This window comes from Zalophus californianus, chromosome 12, assembly GCF_009762305.2.
Source record: "Zalophus californianus isolate mZalCal1 chromosome 12, mZalCal1.pri.v2, whole genome shotgun sequence".
Taxonomy (NCBI): domain Eukaryota; kingdom Metazoa; phylum Chordata; class Mammalia; order Carnivora; family Otariidae; genus Zalophus; species Zalophus californianus.
This window is the reverse complement of record NC_045606.1, coordinates 51,923,722-51,948,312: the sequence shown is the minus strand read 5'-3', so window position 1 is coordinate 51,948,312 and position 24,591 is coordinate 51,923,722. Positions and strand designations below refer to the sequence as shown.

The 24,591-nt window shown below is 37.2% G+C and overlaps 1 protein-coding gene and 1 pseudogene across 2 annotated transcripts in view; both read left to right on the top strand.

Annotated features, from left to right (window-relative positions):
- The window catches only part of MACC1 (MET transcriptional regulator MACC1), a 147,814-nt gene that overhangs the window by 24,292 nt on the left and 98,931 nt on the right, over window positions 1-24,591 (top strand). The gene's annotated exons all lie outside the window — the stretch shown is intronic.
- LOC113911617 lies at window positions 18,988-19,559 on the top strand (annotated as a pseudogene).

The window sequence follows — 24,591 nt, the reverse complement described above, 5'->3', positions numbered from 1 at the left end:
GTGTTCTCTTCTTAGATATTAACATAATACTGATTATTTAAAATCCATTTCTTACTTCCTGAAAAATTTAAGTAGCTTCTGTCAAAGTGAAAAAGAAGAAGGGTAAAAAATATCCAAAATCATATTTATGTAGAATAAAAGAAACAAATGATAAAGTAAAAGAATGATTATATTTTTAAATGTCTTTACTAATGAAATCACAAAATGCTTTTTGGTAGTCAAGGCAAAGATTGATCTATAATGGGTTACATATAATTCTCATTATTTTTAGGAAATGAACTAACTAGTTCTTCAGGACATATAATCCATACCCACTCCTTGCTGGAAGCTCTCAAAAAAGTCTCAAAATCTTTATTTGGGGAACACAAATGGAGGATGTATGTGATTGTATTTTTGCAGTTTAAGCAATTTAATAATTTGGACTTTGATAAAAAGTTTAAGACTTAAACATTCTATAAAGAAAATTCTACAGGACACTTATTATAATTTGCAAATATTTTATTTTATTTTATTTTAAAGATTTTATTTATTTATTTGCGAGAAAGAGAGGGAGAGAGTACAAGTAGTGCGAGGGGCAGAGAGAGAGGCAGAAGCAGACTCCCTACTGAGCAGGGAGCCTGGCCCAGGGCTTGACCCCAGGACCCTGAGATCATGACCTGAGCTGAAGGCAGATGACTGAGCCACTCAGACACCCCCTGATTTGCAAGTATTTTTTTTTTTTTTTTGCAAGATGACTTTGCCCCCATTGCCATCCAGAAATGGAGTATACCCTTACTTATACTTGGTTTTGGCCTTCCTAATTTGTTTTGACCAATAGAAAGCAATTTCTAAGCCTAGTACTTAAGGGGTCTTGCAGATTCTTTTTCACTCATTGGGAATCTAATGGCCATCTAAAGAAGTCAAGGCTACTCTATCAGAAAGGGTATGTGAGGATACCCTTGAGGATAAAAGGTCACATGGAAGAAAAAGGAAGGATCTTAGCTGACCAGCACCAACTGCTAAAGGTGTGAATGAAGTCATCTGGGATGTTCCATCCCTAGCTGAATTCCCAGCTGAATGTGGCCATATGAGTGATTCCAGTCAACGCTAAGTGGAGCAGAATGTCAACTGGTAGAATTAAAAGAATTGTTGTTTAACTTTTGGGATGGTTTACTATGGAGCAGTAGATAATTGATGTGGATGTTTGGCAAATATTTTTTTCCTAGTCTGTGACTTGTGTTTTTATTCTCCTTAACAATGTCTTTTGCAGAGCAGAAAATTTTAATTTTAATGAAGTTCTGCTTATCAGTTCTTTCTTTTGTGGACTGTGCTTTTGGTGTTGTATCTAAAAAGTCATCATCAAACTTAAGGTCATCTAGATTTTTTTCTTATGTTATCTCCAAGGAGTTTTATAGTGGAGTGGTTTGCATTTAAGTCTGCAATCCATTCCGAGTTAATGTTTGTGAAGAATCTAAGGTTTGTGTCTAGGTTCATTTTTTTTCCATGGGGATGTTTTTCCATCACCAGTTGTTAAAAAGATTATCCTTTCTTCATTATATTCTGAAAGAGGCTATATTTTAATTAAAAAAAAAACAGTATTACAAACAAAATAGTAAACTTTATGTGGTGATGGTGTGTGTGTGTGTATATGTGTGTGTTACTATGTAAATGCTTCCTTATTATAAATGTGTGCAGTCAATAGTCCACTTTATAAAGACATATCTAAAGAAGAGCAGGCAGGAATGGATAATTACCTGGCTTTCATTATGGGATATCCAGTGAAAGTCTCATGGTGATATTTCCTGATTCTCTTCAATAGAACAAGGATTAAATCTTGTGTCATTTAAATGAATTAGGGGATAGAAGCCATAAAAGGAAGTATCCTAGGGATTCCTCAATCTTTAATTTATCTCATATTTTGTTAGGCAGTGAAGAGCTTTCTAGATTTCCTCAACACAGTAGGCTTCTCAATTCTGTTCCCATTCTTGAAGAAAGCATTTTAAGAAATCCATGGGGCTCCCCATGCAGGGAATGTGAGCCAAGATCCCCAACAGAAATGGGGACATCCAGTGGGAATTCACCCACTTCCAAGGGAGTGCCCCTTCCCACCTGGGGAATACCTGGAGCGTTACTCTCCTAATTCTAAAACAGTGGGGTGTTTGTGGATATACATGAATTTTTCTTGAAATTGTGGTGATGACTAATTGCTCCAGGTTGCCAAGGTCTGCTTATGACTTCAGATGACAAAATTCCTGATTGTAGAATTGACTCTAGTATTTATTTTCTGCTTCCATCATGTGGTTCTGAGAAATCAACTTTCCACCTCTGGCCTACATCCTGTTTCCACTTCTTCAGAGTCTCAACTACTAAAGAAAGAGAGAGATGGGGAGGAGCGTGAGGGAGAAGGCAAAGGAGAAAAGGAGGGAGGGAGAGAGGGAGGAAGGAAGGAAGAAGAAAGGAAGAAACAAAATTGAGAGATCAGTGAGTAGGGAGATGGATAAGTAAAATCTGAGTTTAGATGTAGTTTTAGGTTTTGTCTGCTAGGCCTCTTCTGACTTGTCAAATTTTATGGTTTCTTTGCCAAATCTCCTAAATATGAATTCAAAACAGCATGTTTCTTTAATGTGTATTATTGCTGAGTTGTTTTGTGGCTTTGTCGTAAAAGTCTGGTTTCAAAAACAATATGAAAGCAAACGTTCTCAGAAGGATTGTGAGGTTTCATCTAAAACCAGAAATGGAAACAAGGATGAATAACTCACCACAGAAGAAAACCGAAACCTCTCTATACAATATGACCTAGCCAAAAAAAAAAAAAAAAAAAAAGTGGAAATGCATTTCATAATTTGTCAGAAGTTTAAGGGGCATACAGCAGATGTATTTTTGACTCCAAATTAGCTGAATTTCTTCTTGTTTCAAGTTTCAAAATGAAATACTTTCTCACAGTTTTAGTGTAGAGTCTGTGAAACTGATAAATACTGTGTTTTGTATTTACTGTACAGATAAATAGACACATTCCTAAGTATTCATATAGACATAATTATTCTAACTAAAATTGTTCTATGCTTAAGTGGATATATTTTTGTATTTTTATTTTTTAAGATTTTATTTATTTGAGAGAGAGAGAGAGAGCATGAGCTGGGGGAGAGGCAGATGGAGAGGGAGAGGCAGACTCCCCACTGAGCAGGGAACCTGATGCAGGACTGGATCCAGGACCCTGGGATCATGACCTGAGCCTAAGGCAGATGCTTAACCTACTGAGCCACCCAGGTGCCCCAAGTAGATTTCATTTTTACAGTATCATTTTTATTTTTAAAATTTTTTTTAACAATTCAGATTCTCCTTTTTTATTTATGGGAGAGTATCATTTTTAAAGATTTTTTCCCTTTGAACTAAAATGCTGGAAGAAAATGACATTGATATAACCATCACTACACGTAACTCATGGTTGCATATTTGTAAGTTTAAAGTTCCTAGAATTATGACTTCATGTTTTATACATTTAACTACCAGATAATGCATAGAGGATAGCAAATCCTTGTTGTAACAATACTTGATTGGGCAGGAGGTAATATTTTGGTTTTTCCCATATGACTTGATATTTCTATCAAAACTTTTAATATGGATATTAAAGTTTCAAGCTTACAAAATTTTGTAAAATAGAACAAGATTTATAAATTATTTGTTTATATTTTTCCCTATTTATTACTCTCCCTTCTTCTCTCTCTTTGTGTGTGTATGTGTGTGTTTGTGTGTGTCTGAATATGTATGGGAAAATATGTATTCTATACATGTATGTGTGTGTGCATATGTATATATGTTAGAGGGTATGAGATGATGTCATGTGTATATAGGATTATTGTTATATGGAAAAATTCAACTTATTTTTTGTTGCTTTCAGTGATCAGATAGTCAATATACTGTATATAAACTTGAGCCAGCCTTTGGTTCAATATGAGGAAGACTTTTCCATTGTCTCAGCTGTTCATAAATATGATAGTTACTTTGTTGACAAGTAAATACCTCCTTTACCAGGTGCTGAGACAGAATTAATTTTTATTGAGGACGTAGTAGAGAAGAATTAGAAATTGTCTAAGCTCCCATAGTGATAGAAAAGAAAAACAATTTAAATTTGTGAAGCAGCTTTTTAGCTTTTGACATGAGTTTAATTTGTGGAGAAGAAAGGTAGCCATCTCATACTACACTCTGTGTTCTAAATTTATATGAAAGAGGCAAATATAATGGAAATAAGTGTTACTTCTTCAATACTTTCCAAAACACTTTCAGATCATGGAGTTAGCATAAACTCTTACATCTTTTACACCTCTGAAGAGAAAAAGTAATTAAAACCATTATATTGAAGAATTTTAACTTCCTAAAATGTCATCAAAAGGTAAATCAGTGCTTAGCAAAAAAGTGAGGAAAAGAATGTTATTTATTAATAATCGTTGAAATAACAATGAATAATCATGTTAGTAAGTTTTAGTGTTAAATGCATTTTGTTGTATTTGAAATGTTTTACGATTGGTAATCCATGTTTGGTTTTATGTGCTAACACCCTATTAATTATAACATTTGAATATCTTATTCTTCAAGCATGCCAGATAAAGTTCACTTAACTCCTCTTTTTATAATCTGCCCCCAAAATTATCAAACGGACTAACATCTGCTTTGTATTATGGTGGCTCACTCTTTTTCTGGGCAGCTGTCCCCAATACACACAGACTCGGGAACTCACGCTCATACATGCCATTGGTATGTTTTACCTATTATACAATACACATATATGTATATACACATATTACTGTGTATATGTATATACACATGAAGCTACATATGCTCATACCTGTATAATATGTTTGTGTATGTAAATGTAATACAGAGAGAGGCAGAGGCACCAAGAGATGGAGAAAATTGTTTTAGCAAGATCTTCTAAAATAGTAAGGCTTGACAGTTGCTGAGTACTCAGTGCTAAACAATATGCTAAGTACTTTAAATGCCTTATCTTGCTAAATGCTCATAACTCCTTGAAATCCTACCGTGTCTTTCTTTTTAAAGATTTTAGAACTACTGTATGGTAGAATCAAAATACACAATTGGTCAGTGTGATTCTAGCTATTCTTAACCACTGTACCACATGGTTGATAATGACCCACACAAACACTGTCTTTTCCTTTTCCACTTAGACACAAATTCATGTCTGCATATCACAGCACTCCCCTATACTTATCTGTTCCTACGTCTATGAAGAGTAGTTGTTCTCAACTGGGAAGAGTTTTGCCCTGGTGGGATATATGGCAATGTCTGAAGACATTTTTAGTTATCATTACTGAGCGGGTATTAACAGCAAAGGCCAAGGATGATGGAAACATCCTACAATAGGGACATTTCCTCAAACCTACACACATACAACAAAGAATTATCGGGTTCAATATGTTAGTAGTGACAATATTGAGAAACCTTGATCTGGAGAGGCATATAGTTGAAGAGAAATAGAAATATTTATGTGTGTGTACTTAACATAATGATTTCTCATTAGGGATCCCTTTTAGATTGTTAGAAGACAATGGCTCTCAGAATGTTTTAGAATTCTAGTAAGTTATTTTGACTCACAGAACAGTAGTTTTATTTCTAATTCAAAGGACAGTATTACCACATTGTCCTTGGTACCCACCTGTGTTATATGTCCAAAATGTTTTGACTTGGTGTTATAGACCATATATATATATATACATTTTTTTTAAAATCCCACAAACTTGGACAAAAAACCTGTTGAGAAGTCATCTTTGTCTTGGCCCAGTTGGCATGATTTGATCTATATTGTGTTGGGACGAGATAGAATATCCAGCATTGAAGGAACAAGTCTTCTCTACATAATCATTTACTGCTTTGAAATTGCTCAAGACCGTCTCCTCTCTTTTTTTTTTTAAATTTTTTTATTGTTATGTTAATCACCATATATTACATAATTTGTTTTGGTGTAGTGTTCCATGATTCATTGTTTGTTCATAACACCCAGTGCTCCATGCAGAATGTGCCCTCCTCAATACCCATCACCAGGCTAACCCCATCCCCCCACCCTCCTTCCCTCCAGAAACCTCAGTTTGTTTTTGAGAGTCCATCATCTCTCCTGGTTCGTCTCCCCCTCTGACTTACTCCCCTTCATTCTTCCTCTCCTGCTATCTTCTTCTTTTTCTTTTTTTTTTAATATGTTGCGTTATTTGTTTCAGAAGTACAGATCTGTGATTCAACAGTCTTACACAATTCACAGCGCTCACCGTAGCACATATCTTCCCCAATGTCTATCACCCAGCCACCCCATCCCTCCCACCCCCGACCACTCCAGCAACCCTCAGTTTGTTCCTGAGATTAAGAATTCCTCATATCAGTGAGGTCATATGATACATGTCTTTCTCTGATTGACTTATTTCACTCAGCATAACACCCTCCAGTTCCATCCACGTCGTTGCAAATGGCAAGATCTCATTCCTTTTGATGGCTGCATAATATTCCATTGTGTATATATACCACATCTTCTTTATCCATTCATCTGTCGATGGACATCTTGGCTCTTTCCACAGTTTGGCTATTGTGGACATTGCTGCTATAAACATTGGGGTGCACGTACCCCTTCGGGTCCCTACATTTGTATCTTTGGGGTAAATACCCAGTAGTGCAATTGCTGGATCGAATGGTAGCTCTAATTTCAACTGTTTGAGGAACCTCCATGCTGTTTTCCAGAGGGGTTGCACCAGCTTGCATTCCCACCAACAGTGTAGGAGGGTTCCCCTTTCTCCACATCCCCGCCAACATCTGTCGTTTCCTGACTTGTTAATTTTAGCCATTCTGACGGGTGTGAGGTGGTATCTCATTGAGGTTTTGATTTGGATTTCCCTGATGCCGAGCGATGTTGAGCACTTTTTCATGTGCCTGTTGGCCATTTGGATGTCTTCTTTGGAAAAATGTCTGTTCATGTCTTCTGCCCATTTCTTGATTGGGTTATTTGTTCTTTGGGTGTTGAGTTTGATAAGTTCTTTATAGATTTTGGATACTAGCCCTTTATCTGATATGTCATTTGCAAATATTTTCTCCCATTCTGTCGGTTGTCTTTTGGTTTTGTGGACTGTTTCTTTTGCTGTGCAAAAGCTTTTTATCTTGATGAAATCCCAATAGTTCATTTTTGCCCTGGCTTCCTGTGCCTTTGGTGATGTTTCTAGGAAGAAGTTGCTGCGGCTGAGGTCGAAGAGGTTGCTACCTGTGTTCTCCTTTAGGATTTGGATGGACTCCTGTCTCACGTTTAGGTCTTTCAACCATTTGGAGTCTATTTTTGTGTGTGGTGTAAGGAAATGGTCCAGTTTCATTCTTCTGCATGTGGCTGTCCAATTTTCCCAACACCATTTGTTGAAGAGACTATCTTTTTTCCACTGGACATTCTTTCCTGCTTTGTCAAAGATGAGTTGACCATAGAGTTGAGGGTCCATTTCTGGGCTCTCGATTCTGTTCCATTGATCTTTGTGTCTGTTTTTGTGCCAGTACCATACTGTCTTGATGATGACAGCTTTGTAATAGAGCTGGAAGTCCGGAATTGTGATGCCGCCAGCCTTGCTTTTCTTTTTCAATATTCCTCTGGCTATTCGGGGTCTCTTCTGGTTCCATACAAATTTGAGGATTATTCGTCTCCTCTCTCTTAACTGGCTACAGCAGACCACATTTCACATATTCAAAAGACCAATGGGTCATGTCAAACTACAGTGCCCTTTGGCCTAACAGACTTTCTAGTAATGTGAATCTTCTGAAATGGGATTCAATTCTCAACTTTGCAATTTGGGTCGTCAACAACCATGAACAAGTCTGGGAGGAAGAGTTATTAGAAATGGAAAAAAAAAAAAACCTATGAGTTTTGGAAAAGATTTGTATAGGTCAATGCATATGAAATTGAGAAATTGTGACATTTTTAACCTATAAAAATGGCAATTTCATGTAGTTTGACCAATAGTGGTTTTGGTCCTTGAACATAAAACAGTAATGAAGAGCAGCAGCTCTGCGGGTAACCTGTATTGATTGTTTAGATTCCGGCCTTACATCTTATTGCTTGTGAATTGAGAGCATTGTTTGACCTGTTTAGATATCAGTTGCCTAAAGCCTTCAGTTTGCATATTTACTAAATATGTATATTTTGTTTGTCTTCACAAAAGCAAGGAACTTACCTATTTTCTTATAGCTTCATGCCCATTTCTTAGTGCTAGACAGAGCAGCTGTGGTCTATGCATTATACATTTGTTGAATGCATGAAGAATATGATATTTACTTCATAGAATTGTTGTGAAACTTAAATGAGATCATGTATATTAAAGTTCTCAGTTTATATACTAAGTGTTAAATGTTAGATGTGGTTATTATTAATTCAAAAAAGAGCAAGAGATTCCAGATAAGTTTTAGAGGTTTTTTTTTTTTTCTGTTTTCATGTATTTTTACCTTCACTTTGAAAGTACATTTTTGGTTCAGTGCCATTACTCTAAAGTTCTGTCTGATCCTGGTGAACTTGCATGTCAGAGTCTCTTACCACACTTTGAGAAATATGGCCCTAAATTTTTTTGTGCATATATCACTCTGTAATTGTTTACTGAATGAATAAATGAATGAATAAATAAATTCACTTCCCCTTTTCTCTACTTTCGTCTTTCTCCTCTAGACTGTGAGAGAATACATTTTCTTCAAAAATACCTATAACTAGGCAGATTTCTTTTGCAAACAGACGCAGTTCCAGGAAGCCATCTAGTGTCTTACTCAGTTTTTAGTCACCTTCTTTCCTACCCAGAGTTCCCTGGTTCCTTGGCCACATGATTTAATCTTCTTGATGTCTATTTATCTTGGGCAGGATCACATCTTTGTGTGCATGCCATGAGGATGATGATGGCGCTGCACTATTCACTAATTCACAACTTGTTTAAAAGCTGACATTCTTTGGTAAACTAGGAAGTAGTAAAACAGAGCAGTCAGTATTAATGAATCAATTCTCAAAATTATATACTTAGCTATACTATAGCCTTAACTTGTTTCACTGAGATTGTTTTCATACAAAATTTCGTACCCTACAGCACTTCTGGACCAGAGTCTCAGCATCTTTAAGATGGCTAATATTCAGAGATGTCTAGTTTCACAATCACTGAGAGAATTTCTAAAAGTTACACTTTACTGGGCTCTAACCAATGGAAATAATGACTCAGTAGGTGAAGGAAGGGGTTCAGGTATCTATATATATATGTGGCATATATATACAGGCCATCCTTGTTAGAATCTTTGTCCTAGAACACAGTTTCTGAAATTTCAGCTGAATTATGAATCACCTGTGGGACTTATTAACCATGAGGGTATCCAAACTTTATCTCAATAAGCCTGATGCAGTAGTTTCAAGGTGCAACAATTAAATCTGCATTTTTAGTAAATGGCCCGGTCAACCTGTGTCTCATATTCTCTTACCAACCACATTTTGAGAAATGTGACTCTAGGGCACCTGGCTGGCTCAGTCGTTAAGCGTCTGCCTTCGGCTCAGGTCATGATCCCAGGGTCCTGGGATCAAGTCCCACGTCGGGCTCCCTGCCCGGCAGGAAGCCTGCTTCTCCCTCTCGCACTCCCCCTGCTTGTGTTCCTGCTCTCGCTGTCTCTGTCTCTTTCAAATAAATAAATAAAATCTTTAAAAAAAAATGTGACTCTAAATTTTTTGCACATGTAGCACTTTGCAAATTATTTAGTGAATGAATGAATGAATGAATGAATGCAACCCCCCTCATAGAATTATTGTGAGGCTTGGGGCGCCTGGGTGGCTCAGTTGGTTAAGCGACTGCCTTCGGCTCAGGTCATGATCCTGGAGTCCCAGGATCGAGTCCCGCATCGGGCTCCCTGCTCAGCAGGGAGTCTGCTTCTCCCTCTGACCCTCTTCCCTCTCGTGCTCTCTATCTCTCATTCTCTCTCTCTCTCAAATAAATAAAATCTTTAAAAAAAAAAAAAAGAATTATTGTGAGGCTTAAATGAGATAATATATAATGTACTAAGTATACTATAAATGTTCAGTGTTAGCCCTAATTATGATTAATTTGAAAAAAGCCATAAATCCAGATGTTTTGAAAATTTTTTTTTCCTTTTCCACATTTATCATTATTGTCCTCATCAGTTACTCTACCTTTAGTGTATAGTTAGTGAGAGAGTCAAAGTTAAACAAATAATTACATAAATTATTATTTGGCTCATTAAAGTAAAGCAATAAATAAAGCATTTAGGTTCTATGGTAATAAATGGGGCAGGTTAATTTAGTTTGAGAATTTGAAGGAGTTTTCTGGTAAAAGAAGAGTTTTTGTTTTTTTTTTTTAACTAGAACTTGAAGCATAAGTAGGGACAAGCCAGATAAAAAGTAAAGGAAAAAGAGTCTAAAGTAACAGAAACAGCACGCCCAAAATCCATTTGTTAGTAGAATTGCTTAGAGGTGGACAGGAGGGGATAAAGGCCCTGAGGAGACTGTTGCATTAATCCATGGAAGGGATGATGGTGACTTGAGGTAGGGGGTGGCAGTAGTAGGGGGAAAATGTGGAGAGATTCATAATCTATATTGGAAGTGGAAGCACGGTTTTTAGTAAAGAACTGACTGAGAGCAGTGGATGAGGAAATGGAGATGTTGGGGTGATTTCTAGGTTTCTGGCATAAACTGATGAGTAGTCGTTCTCCAACTTAACATATTATCACCTGGGAGCTTTTAAAAAGAACCCCTACCTGGGCCCCACTTCTAGAGATTTTAACTTAGTTTGTTTGGATGGGGCTCAGACCTCAGTTTCTTTAAAACTCCCAGATGACTCTAATATCTGATATTCAAAGTTGAGAATTACTGGGCTGGGTCACTGTAGTACTCACTGAGATATGGAAAAGCATCAGGTTTTGGGGAAATACAATAAATCCCATTTGGGTCATACTGAGTTTGAGGAATCTGTGAAATACTTGTGATAGCAAGTGACATCAAGCAGGGAGTTGGATACATGGTCTGAGCCCAGAAGATTGGTCTTGGATGGTGACTTTACATGTGAATTGCATATGACTTTAGAATGGTATTTGAAGCCATGGGAATTTTTTAGCTTTGGCTAGAGAGACGGTCATCTTCATTATAATAAACCACTAGCTTTTGTTCCCCTGTGAATAATGCAGAAGCCCAACCACCCCCTAAACTTCATCTAATCATTTCTTGTAGTTCCCAGGGCTGGCACATGCAAATTCATAAACTGTTGTCACATTTTTTTTCTACCATTATTGAGTTCTGTCCCCTCGTAAGACACTTCTTAAAGATGGTACTCCTCCAGAGGCACCACTGGTGAAGCCCAGGGTGTCAAGGATCTGGTTGTCTCTTGCTGCGTTCTTTCTAGCTTGAAAGCAGATAGAGCTCTCCTTCATTAACTGGAGTTACACCCTTAATTAACTTTACCACACCAGAGTCACTTGGAGGTCCTAGAGGCCCTTTTCCCCACTTGGTGTCATAACTTGAACAAGCAGGTCCACAATGTCACTAGGTCCCACAATAACTCCTTCAGCCTTTGTTTCTACCTCTTTCCTCACTAAGATTCAGACAGGCACCCAAAATATCTGACTTGGGAGAGAAGAACCATAAATGAAGGAAAGATCTTGTGGTTATCTTTATTCTAATCCCCCCAATCCTCTATCAGGGATTAACACTCTTTATCTTACTCTGAACCAAAACTATCATGAAGCCCCTAGTCATCAAAAGTACTCAAGGCCTGACTGAATCTCAGTAGCCCTGGGTGTGGTTTTAGGTAGTGTTATAGTCAATCCTCTTACTTGAATACGTGGGAAGAGGAGACTTAAAGTTTGATTAAATGAAATCAGAGTTGACTTTGCTCTAGATGTCTAGAAGTTTACACCAAATATGGAAAGCACGTTGCTTGACATACCAGAGAAATATTGCCAAGCAGCAATGAAAATTGCGTATCAGTAAAAAAACAAGGGTATATCCTTTGGCAAATGTTTTCAAAAGCTAAGAATTATATTTGCTATGGTAAGTTCAAGGCTCCAGATGCTAATAAAATAAAATAGAAATAGTTAACACAGATTGTTGCCCTTAAGAGCTGTCTAAATAGTAAAAACAAAAAAGTAAAAAACAGCCCAGGGAACCGGTCACTTAATCTGTATCAAGAAAGATACAGTATGAAGTATGAAGCAAAAATCTCCCTCATAGATTTCAATATGGTACCTGATCTGGTAGTTTGATCATCTGAAATGGAAGGAAAGTCCATTCACTTTTATTGTGGACTACAGTTTGAGAAAAGGCCAAGTACATAGCAACGTGACATTTCTAAAGCCAGCCTAAATCATCTCAAGTGGCATCAAAGAGCTACTGTAAGCAAAGCATTCTAGAAGCTCTCTAGAAAAACCAGCATCACCTATGAAGAAATGAAGAAGCATAAATTAAAAAGCTCTCATTTTAAGTCCTATATACCTGTATTATAGACTTTCTAAAGTGTATTTAGTGAATAGAAGTAATTTATATTTATTTTCCACTTTTTTGCAAGAAAGAAACTTCAGGTGCTTCTTTTGGCCACAAGAAATTTTGCATCTCATTCTCTAGCAGATTGAAGAGCTCCTTTCTCTCTGTTTCAAATAGAAATGAAAGAGGATCATTGAAGAAATTTTGCTTAGGTTTCTCTTTTTGCAGAGGCACTGCTAGGGCTCTTAGCTGAGAAATGGCTATACAAAATTCAACCAGAAGAGCTGCCGGTCTATAAATTCAACACCAAAGAGGGAAAATATGGCAACTAAGGCAACTAAGCATTGAAGTTTCTCCAGGAGCACCTGATAGGACAATGTTAGCTGCTTCTGACTGTACAACTGTTTGCTCTGAGTTGCAGATATTTAACTAAGAGAAAAGTAAATGTGAGGACATCAGGAGAAGGTCCTACATCATTCATTGCCAGAAAGGCACTAATCATCTTTCTACAAATGAAGGAGACAGTAGGATCCCCTTATTCAATCACATGGTTTTAGAAAGTGTTTTATTTGAAGTTTCATTTTATTAATAATGCGGAGACATCTGCAAATGTAAGACATTTAATGAGAACTTCTCTGCTCTAGGGAACCTGAAACAAAATTACATTGTATTCTTCGTTCACTGGTCATTAACAAAAAGAATCTGGGACAATGATTACTTAGAGTATTTTGTGGAAGAGTCCTCAATTTTATCAGATGTGAGGCTGTCTTCTAATAATGTCTATCAACATCTTCTTTAGTAACCTGAAAATAAATTTATAAATAATATAACCTACTTGCACACAGAATGCCTAAAGCATTAATGTATTGCTTTAATAAAGCAGACATAAATAAAAAGTTATTTCTAATAAAATTCATGTGTATTTTAAAGCAAATATGGGGACAAAACTATACCAGAAAACAAAAGGTGATAGTCGGAGTTTCCGCATATAGAAACACTGTGCGTATGACTGAAGACTAACCCAAGTACATTATACTTATGACCAAAACGTCATAAGAAGCATTGGCATTGATGATGTGCTTTTCTTGAAATTGATTTCTTTTATTCTTGATAAAATACTGATGGAAACAAAGTACAGTATTCCGTCATTTTACATGATATTTATACTTCTAGAAAATTCAGTATATATTAAAACAGTTCAAAAATGCCTTGTATTCATATGTAAAATGGATTAGATTCTTGGCTCAGAAAATTATAAACAAGTTTTAAATTCACATGAATGTCTAGTAGGAAAATATAAATCCATATAGAACACAGAATGGATATTCATCATGTGTGACTGTCCCATGCATTCCAGGAAGTCTAGCATCCCTGGTTCCTGCCCACTAAATGCCAGTAGGTTTCCCAACCTTGAAGATATAAAAAAAATAATACTCTGGGGAGCAACAAACCTTGTCGCCCCCTCTCCCTGTGGAGAACCACTGTTTAGACAGTTCGATAGAAGGACTTGGCACTTTCCACATGTGATTCTTTTGCACTGGAAAAAGCAAAAGGCCCTCCTTGCAAGGTTAAATCACAAGACGCATCTCATTCTAACAGTTGCAAAAATCTGATGTTCCGTCATGGTATGTTGACTTGAGCACTGAAAGATCTTACAATTTAACTAATCTAAGCCCCTCATTAAAGGCCGAGGAAATTGAGAGCCATGAAGTGTTGACAGCTACTGAACACCTTCAAGGTAGCTTTATATTTGTTTCTCACAAACACTATGTGATGAAGTATTACTAGTTCTCTATTTCACATCATCTTTCATTGTACAAATGAGAAAACAGGTTTTGTTTGGAGTTACTCTAACTCCATATTCCGTGCTTTCTCTGCTATGTCTTCCTTGAACAAAATCCCAAAACTGAGTAGTGAGCCAAAACTTAACTATTTCTGCAGGCTTCATAGCCTCAGATGTCAAGAGTTATTCTGCTGCATGTACATTTCCCCTTTACAGTGTCCTCTTCACTCACTTCTCCTGTTCCTCTGCATCAGGGGTTGGCAAACTACATCACTCGGGCCAAATCTTGTCTGCCTGTTTTTCTAAATAAGCTTCCACTGAAATATATTACTGATGGATGCTTTTATGCTACAAGGGCAGGGTTGAGTAGTTGTGATAGAGGCTGTATGGCCCATGAAGCCTAAAATATTTACTATTTGGTCCTTTACAGAAAAAGTTTGCTGACTTCTAATCTACATTAAAAAATTTTTTTTCTTGTGTTGCCATCAATATATACCATTCCCTCGTTTTTTTTGCCTCCTTTAGTTCATTAATGAATGTTAACTACTTAGTGTATTATTCTTTTTAGAATTACATCTGTATTTCTTTAAAAGTGCTTTCTATAAGTAGTTAATTAATCCAAGAAATGACTCTAAAAATGGAAAGTTATCATAAAAAGGAGTGAGGGGAAAGAATGGGTTCAGGACAAATGGACCTGTTTACCAAATAGCTTCCAAGCCTCTCATTCTCAAAATGAAAAAGAGTTCTCTAAAGATTTTTTTTTTCAGGCTCATTTCCAATTTATTTTCAAGTAATCAGACTTGTGCAACAATGTCAGTTGGTAACAGAAACTATTTATTTTCTGATAATACTGGTATCTGTCCAAATTAAAAACCGAGACACTGACAAATAAGAGAAAGTCCAAAAGTTGCATTTGCTTATTCACACGGCATTTTCTTTATGTAGTTCTCAAGAAAATATTTTTCCCTATATTGAGTATATATAGTAGAATATATATTTGAAAAATGTCTTCCAGAAAAGAAAAAATTTACTTAGTAGGCAGATGTGCCAAGTTACCAATTTATTGCTTCTCAGTCCCAGATTCACCTTGTTGTTCCTGCTCTGTGATAACAAAGTTGAGCCTCATGAAACACTGTTGGCACAGGGTGTTGGAGGGACACTGGAGGAGTGAGGTTTCTTCTCCCTGCTTATGCGAGGTGTGCTCATTCAGCTGAGCTCTTGCGGACTGAATGGCTTTTTTCAGCAGTGTCCTGGCATAAAGCAGCAAGTGGCTTATCCCCAGCGTACCTCAGCACAAACTCTATGTTGAATGGTTTCCAGCAGTAAGTTCAATGGCACTCCTGAGGGCACCTAACAAGGTCTATGGATTAACCAGCTCATTTCCAGTAAATCACAGCCCCTCCTTCTCACACCCCTGTTGCTTCCAGGTGGTTTTCTCTGAGTTCAGGTGGTGCCCAAGCTGGCTTTCCAGCAAGTCAATAACAACCTAAACAGATAGCTTCCCAGTGAATTTTATCAGTATCCTACTAGGGAATTCTCAGTTAACCTAACTGACAACTGGGGACTCTCTCTGGCCTGGAACAACCCAGTGAATTTTTCCAACATCCAATGAGCTTAGACTATATCCTTTCCAATGAGAGCTGAGTCCTAGCAGTGGGGAGGATCTTCTTCTTCCAAGTTTGTTCCTTCTTTGAATACTCTCCCTCAGTAATTTTGTGTATCACTTAGAGCCCCTACCTCCCAACTTTAGTCAGTTCCCTATTACTCCAATCCTCCGTCGCTATCTCTTTATACTAAATTGTCCTGTTTAAATTACTGCATGGTTTCTGTCTTCTGATTGGAACTTAGCTAATACAACAGAGAAGTAAGAACAAACATTTTACTTGATAGGCAAATCAACTTTTTACAAGCATAAAGAGCCCAGGGCTTGAAGAGACTTTTGGGTAAGCCTTAAAATGAAGTTACTGAATCATTTGCTACTTCTGAACATGATCCCTTTTGTGTATGAGACTACCTCTGGGAATTATTGTTAACAATAACAGTGGGGCAGAGGAAACACTCAGTTCTCTCAGCCTCCTAGAGAAAACAAGGACATAAGAGAAGCTTCCTAGTTTTTGTCTTTAGTATTGAAAATCTTGTTTGAGTTCTATTTACATCTTAGCTATTATTAACCAGACTTATTTAGATCTTTCCATTAGAATTTTCTGACTTTCTCACTCCTTTCCTGGTCCATCTATGTAGGAAAGTGGAAACAGTCTTATAGTCAGGGAAGATGAATGTTTCCCAAAACTCTACATCCATGCCAACCCCCACCCAGAAGCAGTTAGTCCTGAGGAACATTGGTGCATATACTAAGGTTTTCTTGGTTCTTTCTGTCTTTTTCTGTTTTGAGCTGTCTCCTTTCCAGTTCTTCACTTTATCCCCTATAGACTCCCTAATTAGATACCTCTTCAGAAATCTAATATTCAAAGGACAACTTTCATACTTTGTTCTGTTTATTTGTCAGTGCCTGATGCTACTTACATCTGGCATCTGTTCTAGGTTAGCAGCTAATTTATCTGCATTTAAACATTTAGGTTAAAATTTCTTTGAATACGGTAAGTAGACAATGTGTCAAAATGTAGATTCCTTGATCCTGTTCTAGACTTACTGCATCAATCCTGAGAGAGCCGGGACCCATAACCCTGCATTTCTAATAATTTTTCTCCCATACTAAACTACTGGCTAGTTGATAACAGTTTACAGTGTTTTCCCTAAATAGATAATTTGCATTTTAATATGGTAACTTCTAGCCCTGGATACCATTTTCCATTGGTTCTAGAACAGTCTCGAATGGGGTGTTAACCTGGACATTTAAATCTTTTTTATTAGGGAGCTTGGAAGCATTGCATGAAGGTTTACTGTAGACTTCTTTAGGCCTGGAAGCTAAAGTGCTTAGGCTCAAAGGTCTGTGAAGTTGAGCTTCACAATGGGCTTTGAAAAGCAATATTTGGGTTGTTCATTTCCATTCCAGGCAATTTATTTAGGCATTCCAGGCACTTTATATGGACCACTGTAATAATGAGGTTGCTGATATTGAGGACATCTAGAAGCTGTAAGGCTAAGGTGTTGATGGGTTCTCTATAAAAACTGATGACATCCAGGATAGAGATAGGACATGGAGATGAGTAGAAGATTGGGAGACAGGGGTAAATGTATTCAGTCATTCCTGGGTGGAAGTCAGTCAATAGGAGATGGATAGATATTAGTGTTTTCCTAAGTCTCACCACCCCCCAGAAATGTCACAACAATTAAATAATCCTTTATCAAAAAGAAATTATTTGAAAACTTTCTCTGACTTCTATAAAAGTATTGTATTGTGGAATTCAGTGGTTCCCAAACATAGCAGCACATCAGAATCATACAAAGTGCTGATTAAAAAATATGGATTATTGGATCCCACTCCAAACTTACTGAATAAGAATCTTTGAGGGTGAAGCCCTAGAATATCTATCTATCTATCTATCTATCTATCTATCTATCTATCTATCTATTTATCATCTATCTATCTATCTTTTATCTATGTCCACTTTTTAACTTTTTATTTTGAAATTATTATAGGTTTACAAGTTACGAAAAAATGTTAGGGGAGATCCCATGTAGTCTTCAGCCAGTTTTTCCCAATGGTAATGTCTTGCATAACCATAATACAATATCTAAACTTAGAATATTTATTTTTGTAAGCTCTCTAGATAATGATTATTCAGTTAGCAGGAAATTGAATAAATGAATGAGTAATTATTCAAGGAAATTAGTTGACTTGGCTATTTGTAATCCTGGAATATTTAGCAACCTATTTATTTACTCAGATTAGGCAGTTCATTCATTGCTCTGATTAGAGGAATAATTCAGCATGGTTCATTGAAATCCTTTAATTAGTAATCTCTTTTTTCTCTTGGGGGGGCTTTGTATCCCCTCATTCAATGAATCAGCCCATATTGAATAAAGTCTTTTACTCAGGTTTCTTTGTCACCTCCTACCAGTACTTTGCAGACCGATAGACATAAGAGATATTGGAAAAGTGGATCTGTTTTGATCAGTACTATACAGATAACTGTTGAAATCTCTTCTTCTTCCTTTGACTTTAATTCTCTCTTCGGAAAATTTGTCTCATTTCACCTTACTTTTTATTCCCCCATGTTACAATTACTAATTAATAGTGGCATTAAATTAAAATGATCCCTTCCACCTGACAAAATACTCAACTATTAACTTAGTTCTTCTCAACTTAGTGTAATTTTAAGCATTAGGAGACATGGATACTGACCTTAGTTCTGCCACTTGCTGATTCTTTGTCCTTGACCCACAAATTCAACCCATCTGATTTAACATTTTTCTTATGAGAATAAAATAGATGCCATCTTCCCTGTTACTACACAGACTTAACTTTGTGTCATCCATAAATCATTGTGTAAATGATGAAATAAACTATATCTAATAAGCATTAGAAGATGAGATTGAGAATAATAATAATGGTTAGGAATTTTCAGCAGGAATCTCTTTGCTCTTAGGGGTGGAAGTTCTGTTGTTGCTGTTTTTTTTTCCTTTCCCATATATCTTTTTTTTTTTAACTTGAAATTCTTCTGAACTTTATGTTATGCAATTTTGGTTTAGAGTTTGGAATATTATTTAAATTATTTTTGTACTGGTTCTCTTTGCTGTGTTATATAAAGCACCATTTATTTGGGCATTCCTTCTATTTGGTGGTGATAAGCATGGTGGTTCAGGAGTGGTTAAATTTCACAAAATGCCTAGATGTTACTCTACCGAAAATGTGCCTTGAAAGCTGTTGAGCTGTGGTAAAAATCCCTTCAGTTAGCATGTGAGAAAACTTTGAGCTAATTCCCCTCTCAACAGCATTCTGATCATCCTCAGTGGGCACCACAGAGGTAAGAGGAAGGTTTCCTGAAGCAGCTGAGCAGTGGTTTGCTACTTGTGACCAGACCTCTGATACTCAATTGAGTTTCTCTGTGCAGAACATATCAGAAATTTATCATTGCCACCTCCACCAAAATTGGTATCAGTAGTGTGAAAATCCCTGAACATCTCACTGATCCTTACTTTAAGAAGAAGAAGCTTTGAAAGCCCAGACACCAGAAAGATGAGATGTTTGACCCAGAGAAAGAGAAATACCAGCATACAGAGCAGCACAAGGTTGAGCAGAAAGCTGTGGACTCACAAATTCTGCAAAAAGTAAAAGCTGTTCCTCAGCTCCAGGGCTACCTCTGCTCTGTGGTTTCTCTCACAAGTGGAGTTTGCTCTCACAAATTGATGTTCTAAATTTCTTACAAAAACCTAATTAAATAACTGATACATTAAAAATAGGGTGTGTGTGTGTGCCTGGGTGCCTCAGTCAGTTCAGTGTCTACCTTCAGTTCCGGTCATAATCTCAGGGTCCTGGGATTGAGACCCAGGTCGGTCTCCCCGCTCAGTGCGGGGACTGCTTCTCTCTCTCCCTCTGCTCCACCCTCCCAGTGGTGCACTCTTTCTCTTTCTTTCGAATAAATAAATAAATAAAACCTTTAAAAAAGTACAAAACACCACCACCAGAGTATAGATGGTAGTATTCAGCAAATTCATTCTTCTTTCTCTACTGCAGTAAGAAAGCAGCTCCAGGAAAGGTGGTTAGGTGGAATGCCCTTGTAGCTTAAGAACTTGATAGTTCGTTTAGAGGAACATGTGAGAAATCTTTTAATCAACAGTACACGTCATCGTTACCACTTATGGAAAAGATGGTATGCCCTATTTTCTTAAATGTATTCCCTGTTTTCCCTCTTGCACCATGGGTCCCAGGCACACTGATTCCATAAATGTCTTCCTGGTAGATGTTCTCATCATTCCATAGAAACAGCCACGACAGTGGGAGAAGAATGTAAGTGGTGTGAAATGTAGACAAGCAGCTGTATACCCTGTTAGGTGTAACTTCCGAGTCTCTCAATCCTGCATTTCACACAAAAATTCAGAAAATGCTTAAGTAGAAGTTCAGGGTAATAACCTAGTTCCCAAGTTGAAATAAACAGTAGAATAAAAGCAAAAGGATTTGTATAATATAAAGATCAGTTGTGGTTTTATTTTAATCCAAAATGAACATGAAGGAACTTTTATGAATATCCAACTTTGGATTTCTTTATTCAATAAATATTAGATCAATTATTTCCAATATATTCTTCCATTTATGTATCCACCTGTCCTCAGAAATATTTCATATTTATTTTTTAGTCTTTTACTTTAGGTGTTTTGTTAGTTATCCATGAATGTTTAATAAATTACCCTAAAATGTAGTAGCTTAAAACTATAAACATTTACTATTTTGACTCCTGAGGATCTAGGATCTGGGTGCAGCTTAGCTGGGTGTTTCTGGTTTGGAGACTCTCACAAGGCTGTAATCAAATGTCTTCTGGGGCTGCAATCATCTCAAGGGTTGCTTGGAATAGTATTGGTGACTTTCAAAATCACTCATGGTTCTTGTGGCTATTGGCAGGCCTCAAGGACCTCTCCCTCCAGCCTCTCTTCTTCTGTCACCTTCCTTTTCTCTTTTTTCTTGGTGATAATTTAGATGTACCCTTTACTGAGACAAGTGGATTTCTGGTCTTCTACTATAGTAAAAGGTAAAAGAGAGATGGTATGGTTTAATGGAGCATTTCCCAAAATGTGTTTTGTTAATATAAACAAATATTTACTAAATAAACACACAGTACTATAGGAAATGATGCTGAGTTAAAGTTTTTGTTAGTGTCTTTAATTGCAAGACTTCACAGAACCTTTAATGTATATACTGTTTATATCTGGAGATGCATTCAATATGGGAGATTACTCAAATGCATTTTATTAAGAAATTGTTTTTGCAAAAATATCTCTTAGAATCCATGGGTCATTCTTTGAAAAATGCTGGTTTAGTGTATTTTATCCTGGACAGAGGCCTAAGTCATATCTTTTTGTATGCTCAACACCTAACTAAGCTTTACTCTCCCTCCAGCCTGTAAATGAAAATGATAAAACCTGACCTTCACCATCCTCTGAGGGGATATTATAAGATTCAATAAAATAAACACAGCAAAACATAAAAAACAAACAGATACTATCCTTGTTCTCTATTGGATCTTCAGTAGTAACATGCCACAGAGCAACATTTCCTAGTGCTACCTTTTTAAATCATTTAAAAGCATAAAAATCAAACCAATTCTAGGAACTACTAAAATGACTACAGTGTATTTCAAATGAATTTGAGAGAAGTAGGAGACAAAGAAACACAATTGCATGTAACTCTCTCTGAGCAGAAAGGACCAAAAGAAGACCACCTCTGAGTGTCCCCTCCTTTTCTCTCTCTCTCTCTCTCTCTCTCTCTTTTTTTTTTTTAACCAGTTATTTCTGCTTCTCTGTTTGCTTTCAACTTTAGTTTCTTTCAGAGATTGCCTCAGGGCTGAGGACAAGGGTCACAATGAGTAACTTTATTCTCCTAAAGAAGAGTACACCTCTCCTGTGCGCATTCAAATCCTGCTGAGGCACTTTCTCTAAAGAGTCTTCTTTTTTTATTATAAGCCTGTCTATTCACTAATGAACTGACTGAAGTATCAGTTGACTTGAATGGGAGTCAACCAATACTAAATGGCTCGTAACAAGAACTGAAAGCTGAATTTCAAGAATAAGTTGAGAGGTGAAAGCATAATTCTTATTGGCACTGTATTTGGAGGTGGTGGCATGTGTTTCTCTCCTCACCCCCCACAGGAGATTTTGGAGAAATTCAATGAACTTGCTTCAATCCTACCTCGACGGTATTTGTCCTCTGTCAGAAATGAGTCCAAGTGTAGCTCTGCTTGTGACTGGGGACTTCATCTCTTCATCTTTAAAAATGAAGCTTTGCCTGCCCTGCAAGTTTGTTGTAAGAACTAAATGAAATGCCATAGATTCATCCAAAGGTACTTAGCAGGCATTCACTAAATGGTAGCCCGAAGTTTTCCTTTAGATTAGACAGCAGTATCAGAAAATATGCTTCAGGCCTAACCATCGAGGCAACTCTAGAATCAAATTGCTTTTTGACAATTGAAAGGTGGAATTCTGTTCCTTGCAGGTTTGCCCAGTAATTTATGTAGTAATTCTTTCTTGATTAGTGCATTTTTCTTTTTCTATAAACAATTAAGGCTATCATTTCATATGCTTATTAATCAAGTATGGGCTTCATTTTAATTTTAGTCTATTTTCTGTAGCGAAATAACCCTTCCACATGTATGCTTCTTTAAAAAAAAATGTATGTATTATATGTTAATTATTTTCTGTGGTTGTTGCCCAATTAAGGTATTACTAAACTGTGCTCTTATAATAGACAAATTCACATGCCTTAGGTGAGACAGAGGCTGTGATCTGGACCTCCATCATTTACAGAGAGGGAGGGTCTGAGGAGGCTGGAGTTTGATGTTTTTTGTCCCGCCCCAAGGGCCAAGCATGTCTAGTGATTGTACTTATATGGTGGGAAATATATGCCATACAGAGGTAAATGAGAAGATGGGACAAATTACATAGATACTGATTTTGAGACGTTGAATCAATGTGTCCTACATCCCAGCCATGCCGCTCCATGCCGCTGTTCCAGTTTTCCAGCTCTCCAAACCACTGAATCAATAGCATGCATTGCATCATTGAGAAAGTATGGCCCAATTGCAAACAGGAATGCACTGACTTTGGATTTAATAATGGAAATTTTTTCTATAGTTGCCTGGCTTACTTGAGAAAGTGATGATTTTCTCAGAACGCCAAGACAATCATCCAACCTGAAGAGGATCAGGCAATTTACATGATGGAGCGAAGGAATAGGAGTAAAAGGATGCAATGCGAGGACAGTGGGGAGAGGAAAGCCTGTCTGATTATTGAGAGATGGATCCTAGGAGAGACCCCCCCCGCAAAAAAGAACCCAAATCGGCCCCTATTGTTCTGAATTTCCCCTTAAGGACAAATCCCAAAGAAGGTTTAACAATATCCAAGTAGGTGTGGGGATTCCAAAGACCCCTGGGGCTGATGCTCTGCTTTCTTGGGTGTGACCTGGGAAAATGGCAAGTTTCACAAAGTTCCATGCATTTGAAATATCAGGAGCATTTATGTAGCAATAGCTGAAGGAGATATATTAAAGAGAGTGGGCCTGAGTGAAATCTCATTTTGGCCTTGTGGAGAAAGCAAATAAAAAATCTTGGGCCCCCGAGGCCATTCATAAGTGCTACATACCCTGGTGATCAATAGGAGGACTCCTATAACCATATGGATGGTAGGTGTGAGATCTTTGTGACTGGAGGCTAGGGTGAAGTCCAGGACATCAGCAGTGGTAACTGGACGCACTCTGAAGACCAAGCAGGACAACCTAAACTCAAAAGGATACTCAGTGGCCATGTAATTACATCACATCACAGAAGCAGCCACAACAGAGGTCAACTCAGAAACCAAGCAAGATGTGACATACCACATAGAGACTTGGATGTCCCTCCCCCATGTCCGTTTCATTCTGTACCCAGATACTATATTTAGAAGAAGAGAAAGCATCTAAACCATGAGAGAAGCTTAAATACAAGATAAATGTATATATTCTGACTTTTTTTGGTAAGGAGCCTTTTAGAGTAGATAGAATATTAGTTATAAAACTAAATTGTATTTTTGATATATCAATGTATACTTGCTAAATTCATACCTTTCCTACAAGCAAGAAAGCCATGACGTTGGGTCAGCTTTTTTAAGATAGAATTTGTCTTGAACAAAAATTCTGAAATATGGAAAATTAGCCAAAAGCTATTAGGACATTCTTTAACTGATGTCTTTCATTTCCTCCTCGGCATTTTAAAATTATCCACTGTGTGCCAGTGGTCTGAGTTTTAAAAGGGAGTTTAATAGCTTCTTACAAGCTACATTTGAGCCTGTAGGAATCAAAGTGAGAAAATGCTGATGTCAACAGTATAGTCTGAGGAAGCACCTTGGAAACTTCACTTGCTTAATCTCCTAGAGCTCATATCTGTTCAGTCTTTATTTTTTTTATTTTTTTATTTTTTATTTTTTTTAAAGATTTTATTTATTTATTTGAGAGAGAGAGAGAATGAGAGATAGAGAGCACAAGGAAGAGGGTCAGAGAGAGAAGCAGACTCCCTGCTGAGCAAGGAGCCCCACGTGGGACTGGATCCTGGTACTCCAGGATCATGACCTGAGCCGAAGGCAGTCGCTTAACCAACTGAGCCACCCAGGTGCCCTCTGTTCAATCTTTAAAGGGATTTTCATGTTGCTTATTCATGTAAGACGTTCTTTGATAATGTTCATGGCAATGGTGTCCTCTTCTCTAGCC